The following is a 22,358-nucleotide window of genomic DNA, read 5'->3' on the forward strand; positions in this document are numbered from 1 at the left end:
CTTCGAGGCCTTCACTTTGACAGTGATGACACAGTGCCAGTAGAAATGAGATTGTGGCTCTGTCAACAGAGTCAAGCATTTTGCAATGAAGGTATCAAGAAACTGGTCTCTTGTTGGCAGAAATATGTTCATCACCAGGGCAACTGTGTTGGGAAATAAATACAGGGTGTTTCAAAATAAACATACTGTTTTTAAGGCATTGTAGCATTTATTAAGTTCAACTTGCAGTTGCAAATAATACACCAAATGAAAGAGCAAAACAAACATTTTTGTTTGCATACCTGTGTGTAATGGGAAGGGTATGGAATGACAAAGAGTGACTGAAAAACATGTTGAACGAGTGCGAGTCATTCACGCTTAGCCCCAAGAAATACCCGCGCAGAAAGTTTATGGGCCTTTCTATTTTAGTGAATTAACTGTAACCGATGTTTCTTATCTTGATGTGCTACAGCTATGGCCCATGCCTCAATGGGAAGAAGCTGAACAACACATCTTTATTTGGGAGCAAGATAGTGTGCTGCATTTAATGCATGATCTCCATGTTCATACACAATCTGATGCGATCATGTGCATGTACCTCCGACTTTAGAAACAGTGTTATTGCAACAGTTACTCCTGACACACTGATCAAGGTTCTGGAACAACTTGCCTATTGACTTGATGTGTGATCAGTGTTCACGCTGAATAATTGTAAGAAAAACTGTTTGTGCTTCTCTTTTATTTGGTGTATTATTTATAATTGTAAATTGAATGTAATATGTGCTACAAAGCCTTAAAAACCCATATATTCATTTTCAAAATATGCAGACATGATAAATAAGGATGTAGAATGTTAATAACATTTATTTTAGTTAAAATTTTAAGAGTTCTCATGTAAAAAATTTGAAGGTACCGTGATTGTATGGTATTTTTTCCCTACAAAAGTAGTTTATGCATAAAACATTGGACAAGCCAGTTTATATATGTACAAGTGAAAGTTATTTCTATGAATATATATTGTGGAAAGTACTATTTTGGCATAGGAATGTGTTTATTTGCATCATATGTAGATTTATGTTGTTTCTGATAAAGTGATTGTGAAACTGATTTTTTGCAATCTACTGTCCTTAACTATTACATTTTTAAAAAGAATATAAAAGGTTTTATAATGCAGATACAGTAAATGAGGAATACCAGAGGTCTTGAGTAATGCTTTACATGAGTCGCTAGGTTTCCACCCAAACACAATTCCAATGGCCCATTTCTGCAGTCTGAATGGGCTGACAGCTGCTTTATGATTTTTCTAAAATGGGACACCATATTTAAGATGAGTATGAAAGTAGGCATGGTATGTACTCTTTACTGTTTTTTCATTACAATAGGGATTCAGTGAGCAAAGAAGGTACCAATTCACGCTCAATTTTGGTTTAAGATACATGTTTATTCCATTTTATATTGCGTTGCATCCACAATACTAAGAACATAGTTTTAATACTGTTATCAACTGGTTCATCATTGATAGAAATAGGTTGTACATATTCTTATTCAGACCATTATGAGATTTTAATACAAAAGTTTTTTACTATTTATTAAAAGCTCTGAGTTGTTTTGTGCGGGTGTTTATTGAATGCTGTATTTCTTCCTTACTTTCCTCTTTTAGGAGAATTGATTTAAATCAATGCCCACTCACAGCCAATGTTTGTAATTCCTTTGTGTCTGAATTCATAGGAGCTGCTGGATTGACCAATGATTTCTCCAGTGCAGATGCACACCAGGCTCAAACTCATACAGGATCGGTGAAATGATTGGCGAAATTCCATGAGTAATGGAAGGTATGCAAGGTTAGTTTGTGCAATTGTGGTGACCACTATGACTGGCTGGTGCAATGATCAGCACATCTGCCTGGTAAGCAGGAGAAATGGGTTCAAATCCCAGACAGGCAAAAATTTTCAGTCTTCCTTCTTCATTTAAGTCAATGCCCATTCATAACCAATGTTTGTAATTCCTCTGTGTCTTAATTCATGTGGCTGCTGGATCAAAATGGTGTCTGTTCTTCTGGACATGTCCGAAAGAACAGGCACCATGTGTATATCAAGCTATTTATACTACCAAGGGACCATACGCCTTAGTAAGTGACATAAATTTCAACTTAATACCTCTACCCATTCTTGAGAAAAAGGGGTCTTAACAGTGGGACAGACAGACAGACATGTCATATCCTAACCTATTGTATAAGGTTCTGTTTTTACCAATTGAGGTATGGAACCCTAAAAGTGATCCAAAATATAAGAAAAGTAATAAGAGTAGCAAAAACATGTGTTATGATAAGTAAACATATATTCAACAAATAAACTGTGTTATCAATATAGAAACTGTTGAAAGCAGAGCTTCAGGTAAAAATGTAACACTTTTACAAGAAAATAAAAAAGAAGAAAATGTCTTGAAGTAGTTAATTTCATAAATGTTGCAAGTAACATGATAAAATAAAATATAGGAAAGAATTCATAATCCAATAAATATAAAATAAGCACATGTAGTAGGTCAAAGTACATCAGCACTGTCACACAAGATGAAGTTGTAAAAACAATGAAATGACTAAAAATCTCCAACTCTGCAGACATTGATGGTATCCGTGCAACAATCTTAAGGAAGGGAGCTCTGAGCCTAGTTGAATTACTTACACACTTACGTGACTGCTCAATTGAAGCTAGCTCTTTCCTTGATATACGCCCTATAAGCAGAAATTACTAAGGTAATTTGAAGGTGGGGCAGATGATTTAAAAAGCTATAGGTTTCTCTCAATTACCCTTGAATCAGTTCTTTCCTGAGCATCCATAAGCAGTCATTGATAATCGGGGACATGAATGTCTACTTTAAAACTATTTCTCAACACGTATCAGAGTATAATGAAATTAAATATGATGTACCCCAAAGATCAATAATAGGGGCATTCCTGCTCCTTTTGTACATTAAATTGACAATGACAAATGATCTCTTTAATGTGTATGAGCACCTGGCTCGAACTCTGATGGAAACTGGCAAAATGCCACAAGTAATGAGGATAATGCACAAGGTGCACTATGTTCGTAGTGTGTTGATACACTATGTGATCAAAAGTATCTGGATACCTGGTTGAAAATGACTTACAAGTTCACAGCACCCTCCATCGGTAATGCTGCAATTCAATAAGGTGTTGGTCCACCCTCAGCCTTGATGACAGCTTCCACTCTCACAGGCATACATTCAGTCAGGTGCTGGAAGGTTTCCTTGAGAATGGCAGCCCATTCTTCATGGAGTGCTGCACTGAGGAGAGGTATCGATGTCGGTCGGTGAGGCCTGGCATGAAGTCAGCATTTCAAAACATCCCTAAGGTGTTCTATAGGATTCAGGTCAGGACTCTGTGCAGGCCACTCCATTACAACGATGTTATTCTCATGTAACCACTTTGCCAAGGGTGTGCATTACGAACAGGTGCTTGATTGTGTTGAAAGGTGCAGTTGCTATCCACAAATTGCTCTTCGGCAGTGGGAAGCTAGAAAGTGCTTAAAACATCAATGTAGGCCTGTGCTGTGATAGTTCCAAGCAAACCAACCAGGGGTGCAAGCTCCCTCCATGAAAAATATGACCACACCATAACACCACCACCTCCGAATTTTACTGTTGGCAGTGCACATGCTGGCAGATGATGTTCACTGGGTGTTAGCCATACCCACACCCTGCCATCGGACCGCCATATTGTGTGCCATGATTCATCACTCCACACAATGATTTTACACTGTTCAATCATCCAATGTTTATGCTCCTTACATCAAGCGAGGCATTGTTTGGCATTTACTGGTGTGATGTGTGGCTTATGAGCAGCTGCTTGACCATGAAATCCAAGTTTTCTCACCTCCTGCCTAACTGTCATAGTACTTTCATGGGTCCTGATGCAGTTTGGAATTCCTGTGTGATGGTCTGGATAGATGCCTGCCTATTACACATTACGACCCTCTTCAACCGTCGGTGGTCTCTGTCAGTCAACAGAAAAGGTCAGCCTATATGCTTTTGTGCTGTACGTGTCGCTTCATGTTTCCCCTTCACTATCACATTGGAAAGAGTGGACCTAGGGATGTTTAGGAGTGTGGATATCTCATGTGCAGATGTATGACTCAAGTGACACCCAATCACCTGACCATGTTCGAAGTCCATGAGTTCCACAGAGCACCCCATTCTGCTCTCTCACGATGTCTAATGACTACTGAGGTCGCTGGTAGGTGGCAGCACAATGCACCTAATATGAAAATCATATGTTTTTGTGGGTGTCCGGACACCTTTGATCACATAGTGTAGGTTGAGAATCTGTGTCTGGTGGGATGTGTGCTAGAGTAGTCTGGGCAGTTGCGATGACCACTGTATACTGGTGTCAATTTAGTGTACAAAAGGAACAGAAATGCTCTTATTCCTGATCTTTGGGGCACATCATTTTTACTTTCATTATACTCTGACAGGTGTTGAGAAATAGTTTTAAAGGAGATATTCATGTCCCTGATGCTCAGCGACTTCTTATGGTTCCTCAGGAAAGAGATGATCCAACTGTTGTCAAACCTCAAGCTTTGACAGCAGAATTTTATGAGCTGACATACCAGAAGCTTGAAACTTTCAATAGATGAATGAATACGTCCAGCACAAATTTTCAACCTTACCCACTGATTTAAATGAACACCCACTCACAGCCAATGTCTGTAATTCCTTGGTGTCTTAAATAATTTAAGTTTTAAAGTCCACACAGTCTGAAGATATGGCCATTTATATCACATATTTTGATAACCACAAACTCACTCATAAAACCTGTAGATGAACTATGTGCATACATGTCGGGTCTGATGATCTAGTGCTAAACCATCTGCTTGGAAACAGAGAAATTGTGGAATCAGATCTTGTTCAGACCACAGATATTTCAGTATTCATTTTAACCTAGCCTTCACCTGTCACCAACAGGAGGAGTCAATAGAAACAACACATTAAATTGTGGGTCTCCATTCCCAGGTTGGATAACCAGAGTAAGCTGGAGACATGCAAGTCACCAAAGTGGCATCCAATAGAAAGAATTGCACCAGGCCATTAAGCCACACAAAATTATTATTATTTTCATCTATGAAGTTTGTACAGGACCCTCACAGCATGAGTCTTATTTGTGCTTATCCCTTTTTTATATTTTATTTTATTTTATTTTTTAATTACAATATGTAATTCACGTTAGGAATTTTTCAGGTTACTTGCTTTATGTAGCAGTCTCTTCTTCTGGGACAAAACCCTTATTTCACTTGTGCTCCAACTATTTGTTCTAGAACTGCTCCTTACGGTTACAATTTTCTGTTGAAATTAAATTTGAAAGTTTTGTTGTTCAGTCTGAAGACTAGTTTGTCACAACACCCCATACTAGTCTATCCTGTACAAATCTCTTCATTTCTGCATAACTACAGCAGCCTACACCCATTTGAACGTGCTTACTTTATTCAAGTCTATGTGTACCTCTACAATCTGTACCCCCTACACTTTCTTCCATTACCAAAGTAACAATTTCTTGATTCCTTGGTACGCATCCTATTAGATGATCCCTTATTTTAGGAAAGTTGGCCATAAATTTATTTTCCCTCAATTTGATTTAATACCTCTTCATTTGTTAGTCCATCTAATCAATTCTTCTACAGCACCACTTTTCAAAAGCTTCTATTCAATTTTTGTTTGAACTTCTTAGTCTTGTTTCACTTCCTTACAAGGCTACGCCATATCTTCAGAAAAGACATCCTAAAACTTAAACTGATAGTAGATCACAAAAAATTCTCCTTTTTCAGAATGTTTTTTGTGCTATTGCCAGTCTGTACTTTATGTTCTCTCTACTTGGCCATTTGCTGCCCAGGTAGTTATACTCATGCACTGTTTGTAATGTCTTGTTTCCTGATGTAATTCCCTCAGCATCACCTAATGCAATTTAGTTACATTCTGTTACCCTTCTTGTATTTTTGTTGATGCTCATCTTATAATCTATTTTTGAAACATTAACCATTCTATTCAATTGCTATTCGAAATCTGGAATTACTGTATTATCAGTGAATCTCAAAGTTTTTTTCCTTCTCCTTGAACTTTTATTTCCTTTCCTAATCTTTCCTAGTTGCCCTTTGTAGCTTGCTGAATGTACAGACTGAATAACACTGGATAGGCTACAGTTCTTTCACACTCTCTTCTCAACTATGAATTCCCTTTCATGTCCTTCAACTCTTACAACTGCAGTCTGGTTTCTGTACAAGTCATAGATAATCGCTGTATTTTATCACAGTTACCTTCAAAATTTCAAAGAGTTTAGTCCAGGCAGTACTGTCAAAAACTTTCTCAAAAGCCATAGATACTACAAAACAATGGAAAATCCAGGATGGAATGTAACAAAGACACTATAAACATAGGTTTGCCTTACTTCACCCTATCTTCTGTGGTGTAGTGTCAGTATTACCTCATGTGTTTCTACATTTTCTGGAACCCAAAATGATCTACGTGAAAGTCAGCTTTTACCTGTCTTTCCACTCTTATTAAACTGATTGTTGGGAATATTCACACCTGTCAGCTGCTGTCTTTGGAACTAGAATTAATACATTCTTCCTGAATTCTGAGATTATTTAGCCTGCCTTAAGTATCTTGCACACTACCTGGAATAGCTTTGTCATGCTGGTTTTCCCAAGGATATCATTAGTTCTGACAGAGTGTCGTCTGCTCCAGGGGTCTGGATTCAACTCAAGTCTTTCAGTGCTCTGCCAGATAACTCGCCCAATAATGTATCTCCTCTCTCATCTTCACCTATCAGTTTTTCTATTTCTATGATATTGTATCCAAGCTTTTTCCCCTTATACGTACCCTCTGTACATTATTTCTATATTTCTGACTTTGTTTAGTACTGGCTTGCCATTTGAACAGTTGATATTTGTACAGCTGCTTCTGTTTTCTCCAAAAGTCTCTTGAATTTTCATATAGGTGGGATATAACTTTCTCCTAGTTGTGCATAGTTCGACAGGCTTGCATTTCTCCTCAAACCATTCCTGCTTAGCCATTTTGCACTTCCCATCAATCTCATGTTTAAGTGTCTGTATTCCCTTTCACTTACTTCATTTTTATATTTTTTCCTCATCAGTTAAATTCAATACCTCCTGCGTTATCCAGGAACTTCTACTACATCTTTTCCTATTACCTGTGTAATCTTATGCCACCCACATTATTTAATCTCTCAAAGCTATCTTCCAATAGATTTATTTTGTCTTTTTCAGTCCAATGTTGCCTAATTCTCCCTCTGGAGCTTTCAAAAATCTCTGATTCCTTAGATTAGTTCATACCCAATAAATTATGGTCATAGACTACATCTGTCCCCAGAAATGACTTACAGTTTAAAATCTGATTCTGAAATCTCTGTATTACCATTATATGATCAGTCTGAAACTTTCCAGAATCCACAGGTTTCTTCTTCATATAAGCCTTGTTTCATGAATCTTAAACTGTGTTAGTTATAATTAAATTGTGCTCTGTGCAGGATTTTACCAGTTGGTTTCCTCTTTCACACTTTTTCTCTATTCTGTATCCTCCAAGTATTTTTTCTTCTATTTCTTTTCATACTAATGAATTTCCAAGCATCCATCACAATTAATTTTTCATCTGTCTTAACTATCTGAATAATTTATCTCACCATACATGCTTTCAATCTTTCCACATCTGTGGAACTAGTTTACATGTAAACTTGTACTATTGTGGTAGGTGTAGGTTTTGTGTCTACTGTATCTTGGTTACAATAGTGCGTACACTGTGCTGTTCATAGTAGCTTACCTGCATTCCTATTTTCTTATGTATTATTGGGCCTACTACTGAATTACCCCTTTGATTTTGTACCTATAGCCCTGTACCAACCTGACTGGGAGGCCTGTTATTTCTGCCACAATACTTCATTAATTGTTGCAGTTTCTAAAATCAGCTGGTTTATTACCATTTTTGAATTCTGTATCCAACCAATTTGCTTAAGAGATCTAACATTTTACACTCTGGCCTGTAGAATGCCAGTTATGTTTTTCCTGATGATGGCCTCCTGAGTAGTCCTCACCTAGAGATCCAAATGGGGACTACTTTATCTATGGAATATTTTACTTAACAGGATGCCATCACCATTAAGCCAGAGAGTAGATCTGCATGTGTTTGGGAAGAAAAATAATTCCTATAGTTTTTCCTTGTTTTGAGCTGTTGGTAGCACCAGAACAGCAAGGCCATGTTGGCTAACATTACAAGGCCAAATCAGTCAGTCATTCAGACCGTTGCCACAGCAACTACTGAAAAGGCTGTTGCCCCTCTTCAAGAACTATGGATTAGTCTGGCCTGTCCACAAATGCCTCTCTATTTATAGCATTTGTGTCTTCAGATTGTCAGTAGTTACTTCAATGAACATAGCAGGTACTATGCCGCTTCCCTGCATCTTATGAATATTAAGGTGACATAGCCTGCATTTGGCTTTTATATTTGCTTATAAATCAATACTATTAAAGGGAGAGGAATAAAATGTTAATTATTGGTTTTGCTACATCTGGTAAAACACAATGATGTAATGGTAAAATAGTTACTCATCCAATAATCCTGAACCTAAATATAACAAGATTCTGTTAACTATCACATGTATAAAATGTTTCACTATCTCCATAGAATCAGTTCACAGAGTTTCTTTAACATCCCCACAGCAAAAACTCTGACTGTTTCATCAACAGGCTGAATATTATCACTGATTAATGTGTGATCTCACTTTGAAATGTAGCCCTTCAGATGAACAATAATAAAATGAATTTAGTATTTGTAATTGCTTTGGAAAAGATAGTTAAGTTGGTTGGTTTGTAGATTAGAGGGACTAAACTGCAAGGTTACCAGTCAAATAGTTATGTCCATTCAACATTATTATCATCAATTAATCACTGATTGTCTTTCAACTACAACTTCCAGCCATTATTTATCAAAGTCAGTTTCTATCAATTGTTAGGAAGATTCTTCCTATTTGCTACTGAAATGAAAGTATGTAAAAAAGTTAAACATATATTTCTACTGAACACAAGTTACACACCTTTGATAATTGTTGTCCATCAGCTAGCCCATCATTCATGTACAAGAAATAGCTGTAAGATTATGCTAGCAAATATCATAGCAGCAGCAAAGTAATCAATACTGTTGTCTGCTGTTACTAACAGTCTGAACATTGATCTGGATAACAGTTTGAACAGCAAGGCAGCAAAGCAAAGGAACCGAACAAAGCTATGAAAAATGATTGCATTACAACAGCTTGTAACATACTAAACAAACTACTGTTATTAAGCTAACATTTATGTCATGACACTTACATCTCCCTGTAGTGGCAGTCTACAAACTTGTTTACATACTTACTGTACATTTTTTGTAGTTTGCTTCTAGCAGTCAACCAGGAGCCTATCTTCTACATTCCTAGTTTTCAAGATTTTTACAATGACAGTTCTAATTTCATTATTACATTGCAGATATTGTCAGTCTTTGGTTATTTTTGAAAACAATTTATGATTTAATTTTTATATACTTTTCTTTCTGTGCATATAATGAATGTAATCTGGAATTCATTTCACTTTCCTTGGGACTTGGTGGTTCTAGTAAAGTGAACCATTTGGTCACTGTTCTCTAGAAAACCCAAGATAAAACCACAACGGAGCCTTCTGGTTACTCATATTAGTGCTTTGATTAATTTACAGATTGTTTACATTACAAATCTTGATAATACAATCATTACAATTTTTAACAGTTTCATCTACGATGCTTGCATATGGTTCATGCCATACGGTTATGAACATTAAATTACACTACTTATTTACATGAATTCTATTGACTGACAGTGGTTGAACTACCAACATCCTTTGGAGGTATCAGGTGTGTAGATTCGCTGACCAGACATGTTGTGGCTGGCTCATTGAAGAAGCAGGGACATGTCTGGACTCTTTCTTGATGTCTTCAAAGCTGCAATGACCAGGTTGTGGCTTATGATGGTGCATTAATGCATGATAAGTTGCATCATGACTAATTGTTTAAAGAAACAGAGACGTGAGTGGACTGTTTCTCATTTCAAGTGCACAGATGTGGTGGCAAGTCATGCTGTGGCTGGCCATTTTTATGGATAATTTTTTCCAGAAAATTTGTTAGTAGTATTCCCTTTGACAGTTCTGTTAGTAGCAAATTACTTGTCTTCCATTCCAATGGATTTGTTATTCACAACTTATACAAAATTACATAAAAAAGAAAACATATAAAATTAAATACAGGGCAATTAAATAAGTGTCTATTTGTGTATTAATTGAGCCCCACATTTGGGGATGCCAGTTACACTGTCATCCTAAATGTTATGAATATTAAGATGACGTACCATGCATGTGGGTTTGGTATTGTCTTATAAACCAATAAACTGTTTAATTATCAGTACTGCTATATCTGGTAAAAATTATGATGATGTGATGGTAAAATAGTTACTCATCCAATAATCTTGAACCTAGATATGACAAGTTTCTGTTAGCTATTAAGTTACATGTAGAAAATGTTTCATTATTTCCATAGAATTAGACCATAGAGGTACTTTAAGACTCTGATTCATCAACAGTCTGAATATTATCATGGACTGGTATGTATTCTTTCTTTGAAATTTAGTCCTTCAGACAAACAACAACAAAATTAATTTGCCACTTGTAATTACTTTGACAAAATAGTTAAGTCCATTGGATGCATGAATAAAATAAAAGAACCAAATCTTCAATGGAAAAAGGCAAATATTAAAGATAAGTATTAAAAAACCAACAATAATAATAATTTTCTGAAAAGAATAGTTGGAGGTGCTGAGTCACAGATAGGCACAACAAAAAGGCTGACACAAAATAAGCTTTTGGCCAACAAGGTCTTTGTGAGAATTTGACCCCCCCCCCCCCCCCACACACACACAAATCACACACAAATGACCACAGTCTCTAGCAGCTGAAGCCTCATTACTAGCAGCAGCAGCATCAGAGCATGATGGGAGAGGCAACTGGGTGGGGGTAAGGAGGAGGCTGGAGGAGGGAGGGGGAGAGATAGCAGGGTGGGATGGGGGATGGCGAAGTGCTGCTGGGGAGTGTGCAGGGACGAGGTGGTGAGTGGGTAAGGCAACTAGGTGCATTCTGGAGGTTAATCAGTGGGCAGGAGAGGTTGAGGGGGGGGGGGGTGTTTAGTGGGGGAAAGGAGAGAAGTAAAAAGTAAATAATATGTAGAATATGCTGCAGAAAATTATTTAGAAATGTCTTTAAGAGATTTTAATGAAAATATAACTAAAGAAATTACTGAAATTAATGTGAGAATGAAAATAATAGCAAAACCATATTTCTCTGGTTGAGATGAAACAGTAATTGATAACAGAATGAAAATGATATAAGTATTTGATAATTTTTTAAAATTTTTTGTGTATATCAATAGTTGAATCAGAGACACAGTGAGTTAATAATGAAAATGATAAAATTCTGGGATCAATGAGATCTGTAAAGTAATTTAATTTAGGAAGAAAGAAAATACACTTGCATATAATGGCATTTCAATAGAAATGATGAAAGTGGAGGAAAAATAATACAAAAGGAACTCAAAAATTTATTTCAGACTGTCTGTAAAGACTACAGCTGTCCAACACAGGAGCAATGGTGGTATTGTTCTACTTTACAGGAAAAGACATGGGGAAAATGTAAATCAGCCTCATCATAATGTACAAGATACCAACTGCACTAACTGGCCCTGAGACCCATGTGATGCTGATCAGCTTCTGTATCATTCCCTTCCAGTTACTTTATTTGGGTAATATATAGAATGTAACTGGACTGATAAAAAAATCTGTTCACCAAGCAGTGGCAGGAGAACACACATATAAAGCTATTTAAATCTGAAAGCTTTTTGAGCCACTGGATCCTCCTTCTGGCAGAAGGGTTGAAGGGGAATGAAGAGGGGTGAAGGAAAAGGATTGGTGAGGATTAGAAAATGGGGAGAGTTAGGAGAAGTTGCCCAGAATCCCATGCCAGGGGACACTTACCAGGCAGGATGAAAAGGAAAGAGTCTTCCTTGGTTGTGAATTATGCACAAAGAGCTCCGTAATTAGAACATTTGCCAATGAAATTCAGAGATTCTGAATTTGAGTCTCAGTTTGGCACACAGTCTTAATCTGCATGAAGGCTTCAGTTCAAAAGGTAGTTACTAAAATTATCTCCAGAAATGTAGAGAAAACAATGGATTTCAATCAGGCAAAGGAACAAGCTGTGTTTAGAAGTAGATATAGCACAATGGATCAATTAAAAATCATAAATGAAGTTATAGAATGGAGCCATGAGCATGAATTATCACTTCGTCTAGGACTCATAAATCCTGAGAAAGGTTTTCACTCATTTTGAACAAGATTTGTGCTCTTATCCTTGAGAAAAAAGGCAGTGATTCAATCTATGATAATTTGGTGATGTAATTAGCTGAAGTATATTACTGAAAAAGTGAAGTGTAGAGCATGTTTGTCATCTGACCTCAAGTTTCCTTTATATTCTTGTTTTTCAGTCAGTGCTTTGCATGTGCCTTTTAGTAAGTATCTTTTTTGTAGCGGTGCATGTATTCAATTGGTGATTTAATAAAGCATGTGATCTTAATGTCATTCATGCTTTATTGTGGATCAATGTACCCACAAGTGATGACTCCAACATGATGATGAAAACACATCAATCATGAGTATACCCAGCTATCTACTATGGACACTTCCTCATTAGAATAGCCATCGTGCAATGCAGTGGAAGTGACTTCCATTTCTCCAGTGGCAACAGATGTTGGACAAGTGCCAGGTACCTCATGTGATAGGCTGCTTGTGGACAAGTCACCAATTTGCTGCATCACATCTTCCATGCTGTGAGGAAAATTCACTGCTGCACCACACATGCTGCAGAAACTGGACACAGGGTTCTGGCTTTTGGAACTTGCTTTTACTGCCTCCGGTATCTGTTACGACAACTGTTAATTCATTCTGAGCATTAATGTTTTCAATGCTCATAATCTTTTGCTGTAGTCTGACATTGTTAATAACATGCCATTTATGCACAAATATAAGCATCTTAAGAAAAATGTGCTCTGTTGAGTGAGCAAATAAACAGCTCTATGAATCCAGTAAGTTCTGAACCAGTGGAATTGTTGGCAGTAAACAGCCTTCTCATTTATGGAGTCATCTTAGATACCTGGTGAGAGTATCTCAAGTTTTGGAGGCAACATTAAAATAGGTATGGTTCAATCAGTTGCCTTTTGTTATCGAAAGTTCTGTATTTTCAAACAATAATGTGGACTTCAACTCCCAGTTACTTGTTACTGACCAACCGCATAATATTTTGATACATGACAGCACATGTGGGGTCTCACAAACTGGCAATGGAATTGCAAGTGTAGTTGCAGTGGACACTTCACAACCTTAAGACCTTATCTCTCATCCACTTCACATGGTCCTCCTCAACACAGCATTCCACCTTCCTAGATGTTGATCTCCTCCTCTCTGATACCTCCATCCACACCTCTGTCACCGAGCGAGGTGGCGCAGTGGTTAGACACTGGACTCGCATTCGGGAGGACGACGGTTCAATCCCGCGTCCGGCCATCCTGATTTAGGTTTTCCGTGATTTCCCTAAATCGCTCCAGGCAAATGCCGGGATGGTTCCTTTCAAAGGGCACGGCCGACTTCCTTCCCCGTCCTTCCCTAATCCGATGAGACCGATGACCTCGCTGTCTGGTCTCCTTCCCCCAAAAACCACCACCACCACCACACCTCTGTCCACATTAAATCCACCAACCACCAACAGTATGTGTATTTTAACATCTGTCATCTTTCACACCAAAAAATCCCTTGAATACAGCCTGGCCACCCAGCGATGAGATATCTGCAGTGACAAAAACTCCCTTGCTCAGTATCCTGAGGGCCTCACTAAGGCCTTCACAGACAGGTACTACCCCCAGACCTAGTCTGCATACAGATCTCCCATCCCGTTTGCCCTAACGCTGTTAGTCCTTCCACAACCCCCAAGAACCAGCCACAAATGATTGTCCCCTTAATTATCCAGTACAATATCATACTGGAACAACTCAATCACATCCTTTGCCAGGACTTTGATTACCTATCATCATGCCCTGAAATGAGGGACATCCGACCCAACATACTTCCCAGCCCTCCTCAAGTGGTGTTCTGTAGCCCACCCAACTTGCTAAACATCCTAGTCCATTCCTATGCCATTCCCAATCCCTTTCCCTTGCCACAAGGATCATATCCCTGTGAAAGTCCCAGGTGTAGAACCTACCCAATCCATCCACCCAGCACTTCCTATTACAGTCCTGTCACAGGTGTATCCTACCACATCAGGGGCAGGCCACATGTGAAAGCAGCCATGTCATTTACCATCTCTGCTGCAATCATTGCACAGCTTTTTATACTTGTGTGACTACCAACCAGCTGTCCACCAGGATGAACGACCATTATCAAACTATGGCCAAGAGCAAAGTAGACCACCCTGTGACGCAATGAACATACTACACTTGATTTCAATAGCTGCTTCACTCCCTGAGCCATCTTGCCTCAACCACCATCTTTTCTGAAATGTGCAGATGGGAATTATCCTTACAATACATTCTCTGCTTCCGTAATTATCCTGGCCTCAACGTATGATTAATGCCATCCACCCAACAGTTCTCACCCCTCTGTCCTATCCATCTTCTTCCCATTCCCATCCTGTTTATCTGCAGCCCTCTGCCAGTGCATCCACCTGTCTTTCTGTGCTTCTCTCCTTTTTTCTTCACCTCCCCACCCCACAACCTGGTGTCGCTATGCCTGTTGACAGTCTAGTCCCTGTGCACTCCACCAGACAGCATTCCTCTCTCTCCCCACCCATACACTACTATCGCTTCCTTACCCCTCCAGATTTCTCTTCACCCAATATAATACCTGCATTCTGGCCTGAAGTGCTAGAGGTGACAGTTGTGTGTGCATCAGGTGTGCTTGCTTGTGTGTGTGAATGGTGTATGTTTCTCTTTTACCGATGAAGACAGGGGCTGAAAGCTTTATGGAAGTGTCTTTAATTTTGCCTGCCTGCAATTTGACGTGTCTGCTTTATGGTAAGTAGCAATCTGTCTTTTCCTACATTGTTAATTGCACATTTTTAGTGACAGTGGTCACGAGCAGTTATGAAATTAGCTATTTAGCACATACTCATTTCACTACTGGTTACATGATACTGTGGTGTCCTAGACATCAGATGCTGATGGCACCCTGCACAACTTCTAAGTCATTTATTCTGCTGTGAGCTCTGCCCCTATGGAAATGGCACTGTGGGAACACTGAACTTTGGAACCCCACAACCAGACTAGCAGGTGGTGACAACAGCATTCTGGCCAGGCCACCAGGTGGTGTGCATAGTGATGATAGAGATAATTGATGTACTGCACTTTACCTGCATCTGCAGAGTCATGTGTCAAAAATAGGCCCCTGTGGATCTTTCTGTGAGTCGGTTATTAAACCCTTGCACATGAGCTTAGTAGAGCAGTTCCATCACAGTAAGAAACTGACCAGAAGATATCTTCTACACCTCACTCTGGACTCTGCCACCACCTTCCAGGAAAGCACACTGCTATCTCTGTCTGGACTATAAATGTGGTTGGCAATGTGTCAGCTGGGACTTGGAATAATTTCTACTGTTTGTTTTCTCCACTCACAAGATAGTGCCAAGACGTTACGTTGTGCTTCTATCCTTGTTGGATTTAGAAATTTTTCTGTTTGGCAGTTGATGCTTCTCCTGTGAAGTACTACTGTAAGATAATTTGAAAGTGTTATGTTTCTATTATTAAAGCTAGAGTGTGGACTTTGTTTTTGAACCTAGGAAGTGAGGAACTTGCTTCATGCTCAACTTAATTTTATTCAGCTTTCAAGATTTGGCTCACTGTTTGAAGAATTTTGTGTTAATTCCACATGTTGGGGAACTGAATTACATGTATTCGAGATTTTTGAACATCAAGTCAGTATGTCACTGAAGAACTGCTGTTTGTTTGTTCACTTATGGAAGGATTTTGTTTGGTTTCAGACTTAAAGGAATTTTAACTCCATAAGAGTATCAAAAAGAGTCATCTGATTTGGTACATCTATATTTCTGAAACTAATAAATGTATACAATGAATTTTGGTTTTTGATGAACGGGAAACTCAAAGAGTTTATTTTCATACCTTTCCATAGGTGTTCAATATGCCCCCTTGAGATGCACAGCATATGTCAATGCAGTATTCCAATTGTTCCCACAATGCAGCGAGCATATCTTGAGTTACAGCTACCACAGCTGCTGTTACATGATGTCTCAGTTCATTCATTGTTGTTGGTAGTGGACACACATAAAAGAGTCTTTTTATAAACATCCACAAGAAATAATCACATACAGTCAGGTTGCGTGACCTTGGAGACCAGTAATGTAAGGCTGACTCATTTGGGCCAGTGTGACTGATCCATCGTTTAGTAATCCTTTGATTTAAAAATTCCTGCACTTCCAGATGCCATTGTGGTGGTGCTCCATCCTGTTGGTAAATGAAGTCATTCGAATCACTCTACAACTGTGGGAAAAGAAAGGTATGTGCTTCCTGTAACGGTGTTCTTGGTAAAGAAAAATGGATTGTACACCTTTCCCTGTGGAACTGCACAAAGCACTGCTGTTACCTAGTGGGAACCATGCAAAAGTTGAGAGTTTGGTCTTTCCAACTGTATGTCATTCGTGCACATATCTCAAATAACATAATACTTATGATTTTTTAAAAAATCAGATGATTCTTTTTGATATACCCTGTACATTGAGGATTGTGTTAACATTGTATTAGAGAAATAAACTTGTCTTACTGTGACTGCCTCTCTCTTTATTGGATGTCTCCATGGGAATGGATATATCACATGATGTTAACTATTTAGTTACTGGGAACTAATTGGCTTTAATACTGGTTACATAATGTAGATGAAACTAATGGAAACTAAGGACTGGGTGACACAAAGATGTTTATTATTCAACTTAATGGTGCTGACTATGTTCACATTGTCCTGCACACCCACTTATAGAAACGTGTAGGATTATAACTCAAAATATGTTATTACATTCTTGGTATTAAAACTAAAAGGCAGCAAAATTAGAGCACACAAAATTATGATGGGAAAAAGAACAAGTCTGTTTAACTATAAGCTGTATACCCAGAAAAATGGCAAAATCATAAATAATATTTTATGTAAACAATTTTGGCTTTTGTTCGGATTCACAGAGCCAGCCAAAAATTGCTAAAAAGTGAAATTTTCCAAATTGAATAAATAACAAACTAATAATTTATGTGAGTGAAAGTATTTCTCGAATCAGAAAAATCTGGGCTACAAAACTATGAAACTGAATTTAGGAAATAACTGTTATTTAAGATTCAAATATTCTGCAACACTTTCAAATATTCTGCAACACAAACTTTTTGAATATGAATAACTTCCTAAATAGGAAGTTTTTGGAAAACACAAAAGTGTGTTGAAAAGAGCAGCATGGAAGCATTTAAATGAGCTATATCAGTTTAATAACAAACAGCAATTTGGTCACTAAAAATTTCACATCCACATTGTTTTCACAAATCTTAGATTATGAATATTTGCTTATAAAAATTATTTCCAAGCAAAATAACTGTAACATTATCCTTAGTGATTAAGGAACTATACAGTGACATAATAATAGTGTAGCTAAATGTCCATACAGTATACATCAAACAAATTAAAAACAGAAGAAAGTGACAAGAAAAAGTATTTTCTGAAAGTTTAACTGGAAAAAGAAAGTAGAAAAATGAAAGCCAAGATTGAATTTAAGAAATTGTTCACACAAGAGAATTGTGTGAACATATTGTTATTTGCCCATCACACAGAGCCCTATATGGATGACACAGGAATAAGCATCTCTGCAATAGAGAAAGAACTGAAAGAGTTGAAAACAAAGAAGTCACCAAGTTTTGGCAGAACCCCAGTTTGGTTAGAGAAAGAACTGAAAGAGTTGAAAACAAATTAGTCACCATGTCATGGCAGAATCCCAGTTCAGTTTTACAAAGAGTAGTGAATGGTCTCATGGGATTGACAAAAAGTGTAGGCGATGAACATGTTCTGAATTCAAATATAATTAATTTTCTTTAGTTAGAAAACCTTCGGCCCACAAATCAGCATGGTTTTTGGAAGCATAACTACATGAAGCTCAGCTTGTCCTTTTCTCACATGATATCTTGTGAACCATGAATGAAAGGAAACAGGCAGATTCCATATTCCTAGATTTCCAAAAAGCATTTGACATGGTGCCCCACTGCTGACTGTTAATGAAAGCATGAGCATATGGAATAGGTTCCCAGATATGTGAGTGGCTCAAAGACTTTGTATTTAATAGAATCCAGTATGTTGTCTTTGATGGTGAATGTTCATTGGAGACAAGGGTATCATCAGGAGTGCCCCAAGCAAGTGTGATAGGACTGATATTGTTTTCTACATACATAAATGTTCTGTCAAACTTGGTGGGCAGCAACCCGCAGTAGTTTGCTGATCATGCTGTGGTGTAAGGCAAGGCGTCACAGTTGACTGACTGTAGGCGGATACAAGGTGACTTAGACAAATTTTCTGGTTAGTGTGATGAATAACAGCTAGCCCTAAATGTAGAGAAATGTAAATTAACACAAATGAATAGAAAAAAACCATAATGTTTGGATGCAGCATTATCAGTGTCCTGCTTGACACAATCAAATCTTTAAATATGTTGGCATAGCATTGCAAAGTAATATGTAATGGCATGAGCATTGTAGTTTAACCATATTTACCTGTGCCAATATGTCCTTGGTAGCAGTGCCTCTATCAAAGCTGACTGAGAAGTTGGGGGTGGGAACAATTTACCACTAATAATGTGATCCACACTAGCTGTAGTGCACACATTTTAATTGGCCTTAGATGTTGACTAAACTACTGTTGATGGCCAGATTGAGTTTTGTCTATTATAATTTATGCACAGGTAATCAGTTAGCCGCATACTACACTCACTTGATGTCCTTTGATGTGATTGTTCAAGTGCAGTAACCTAATACTGAAGAGACACAAACATTGAGTTGCCAATAGGCTTATTGCAAAGACTCCCAGAAAGTGAGCTTTTGCCCAAGAAAAGGCCTCAGCAGCCAGAGACTATGGTCATATGTGTGTGTGAGTTCTGTTTGCGTGAGTGTGTGTGTGTATGTTGTGCACTTCCGATGACGACCTTGTTGGTCGAAAGCTCACATTCTGACAGTCTTTTTGTTGTGCCTATCTGCGACTTGGCATCTCCATTATATGAGTAGCAACTATCATTTTCATAATACTGTTACATTCCATCATAGATTTTCCATTGTTTGAAGTGACACAAAAATTTATGTGTGGCAAAAATACATAAAATCCACCGAGTTATCAAATATAGTTTACAAAACACTGTCCTTCCAAGTAGATAATCATATCAAAATAAACACATTGTGCACAGTAAGTGACTGTCAGAGGCAGCACTGTTCATAGTCTGACCCTATTGTCTCAGTGATTAAAAAAATAGAAAAACAGTCACTGAAGAAACTCTCAGAAATGGAAAAATCAAACTATGGAAAATCCGGGATGGAATGTAGCAGTATTATGAAAAGGATAGTTGCTCTACTACCATATAGTGGAGACGAGGGGGGGGGGGGGGTAAGGAAAGTCAGACAGTTAGTATTCGGCCAACAAAGCCTTTGTCAAAAAGACAGACTCCAGAGTCTGGCTCCAGCTGTCAGAGACTGTTGTCATATGTGTATGAGTTATATTTGCGTGAGTGTTTGTTTGGGTTATTTATTTTTGACAAGGGACTTGTTGGCTGAAAGATAACTTTCCAGAGTTTTTTTGTTGTTCCTTTCTGCGATTCAGCATCTTAGACATGGAATTTAGATAAAATGTTATACGTGTTATAACTTGCAATTTCTGCTAACTTGTCTGCACCACATTATCCTGCTGTTTTGGACATAGTTGTTGTTCTATTCAAATACACCACACACTGACTAAAGTAGCTTCTGAGGAGCCTCTTTTATGAGGTGACAGTAATCAGAACCACATTTATGTATTACTGCTCAATGACTTTTAAAAATTACAGTTAAATGATTTACTTTTGTGAATAACTGAATAGTGGAGGGGGATTCTTCTGAATGTGAACTTTTAGACACAACAATAATTGCTATTGAACCATGCTATCTGGTTTTTCAAAATATGGGATCCTACTCAGTAACAATGTTTAAATTATGAATGCTAATTACTCTGGAATTAAATGAGTGAAAATCTTGCTAACATGTTTCCAACATTATCTGTAAAAATACTTCATTTATTTATATATATTTTTGATCTACTTTATCATGAATTTAGTAATCAGGTATATGAAAAATGGTAAAAACATCTAAAATTACTGGAATTTGTAATTAGCACAGTTTTCAGGTAAATTAAATACAATAGTGGATCATAATTAACCAAAAGAATGTAAAAGATGATAAAGTTAAGTGTCAATATTTGAGATTTTTGAATACTCTGCATGTGTCACAAATGTAACACTATTGAAGTTATTTGAAAAAAAAGTAATGGGAATGAGGGAGGGAAGAAAAACATAACAGGAGAAAGGAATCCACTTGCTTTGTTACAGCATATGAATATTGTGGTAGGAAAGGCAAATGGTCAACTTTGATTTATTGGGAGAATTGTGGGAAAATGTGGTTCATCTAAAGGAGACAACATATAGGACACTAGTGTAACCTATTATTAAGTACTGCTTGAATATTTGGGATCGACTCCAGATCAGATAAAAGAGAGACATTAAAGCAATTCTGAGATTAAAATAGACAAGTGTAAGGCAAATGGTGATTTCATTAAAAAATCCCACAATAAATGTAAGGCTACATGGAAAGTAATAAAAGCAGAGCTAGTTATGGATATACTATAAAGACAACACAAATGCTGCTAACATCACTGCTAATGATTTCAATCGCTTTTTTTGTCAACTCTGCCAAACTTAGCCTGTCAGCTCAGGGCAACCAGAATTCCAATTCTACACATACACCTATTTCTCACCCCACATCTGGCAGAAATTTTCAACAAAACATTACAAACATAGTGTCAGCTTGTAAATGGAGAGAAGTACAAGTAACTGATATAATTAAAGTAACCTCTAAATTAGGATACTCCAGATCTGAAGATGTTTATGGCCTGTCAAACTTTGTAATTAAAAAAAAATGTAGATCTCATATCATCTCCTCTTTGCATACTGATAAACTGGATGCTCTCTAGTGCATACTTTCCTATTCTCTCAAAAATAATAGAATATTGCATACTGCAGCAAATATGCATATGCCTATCAGACAATAATATATTAAATTATTCTCAGGATGGATTTAGGTCAAACTTATCAACAGTGAAAACAGTTTAAAACCTTATCCCTTTTGTACTAAGCTCATTTGAGTCAGAATTATCTGCTGAAGACATTCAAATTGACTTAAGTAAGGCTTTTGACTCAGTTAACCAAAAATTATTATTAGATAAACTGTGTCGCTATGGAATCAAACACTTGAAACTCTCACTAATTGAATAATACCTCAGCTATAGAAAACAAATTGTAAATGATAATGGCCAAAAGTCAGAGACTAAGTATAAAACTGTGGTGTCACCGCCAGACACCACACTTGCTTGGTGTTAGCCTTTAAATGGGCCGCGGTCCGTTAGTATACGTCGGACCCGTGTGTCCCCACTATCAGTGATTGCAGACAGAGCGCCGCCACATGGCAGGTCTAGAGAGACTTCCTAGCACTCGCCCCAGTTGTACAACCGACTTTGCTAGCGATGGTTCACTGACAAAATACGCTCTCATTTGCCGAGACGATAGTCAGCATAGCCTTCAGCTACGTCATTTGCTACAACCTAGCAAGGTGCCATTATCAGTTTCTATTGATCTTGTGATTCCTGTACCGTCAGACCGACACTCATCATTAATGGATTAAAGTTAAGTATTCCGCCAGCTACGTCGGTTTTTCTAAATTCTAATTTCCTTGTCCTGTTCCAGACCTCACGCCAGCCTGCATGAGCTAAAATGCGTGCCTTTCGGCTTCCTCTTGCAACCTGGTGTTGGCTCTCCTGCCAACCCACAACAAAAACAAGGTGTTCCTCAGGACTCAGTGCTTGGCCCTCTACTATTTATATTATTTGTAAATGACTTTCCGAGTAACTTACCCTGTAAATCTATCCTCTATGC

Source organism: Schistocerca americana, chromosome 2 (genome assembly GCF_021461395.2).
Source record: "Schistocerca americana isolate TAMUIC-IGC-003095 chromosome 2, iqSchAmer2.1, whole genome shotgun sequence".
NCBI lineage: Eukaryota > Metazoa > Arthropoda > Insecta > Orthoptera > Acrididae > Schistocerca > Schistocerca americana.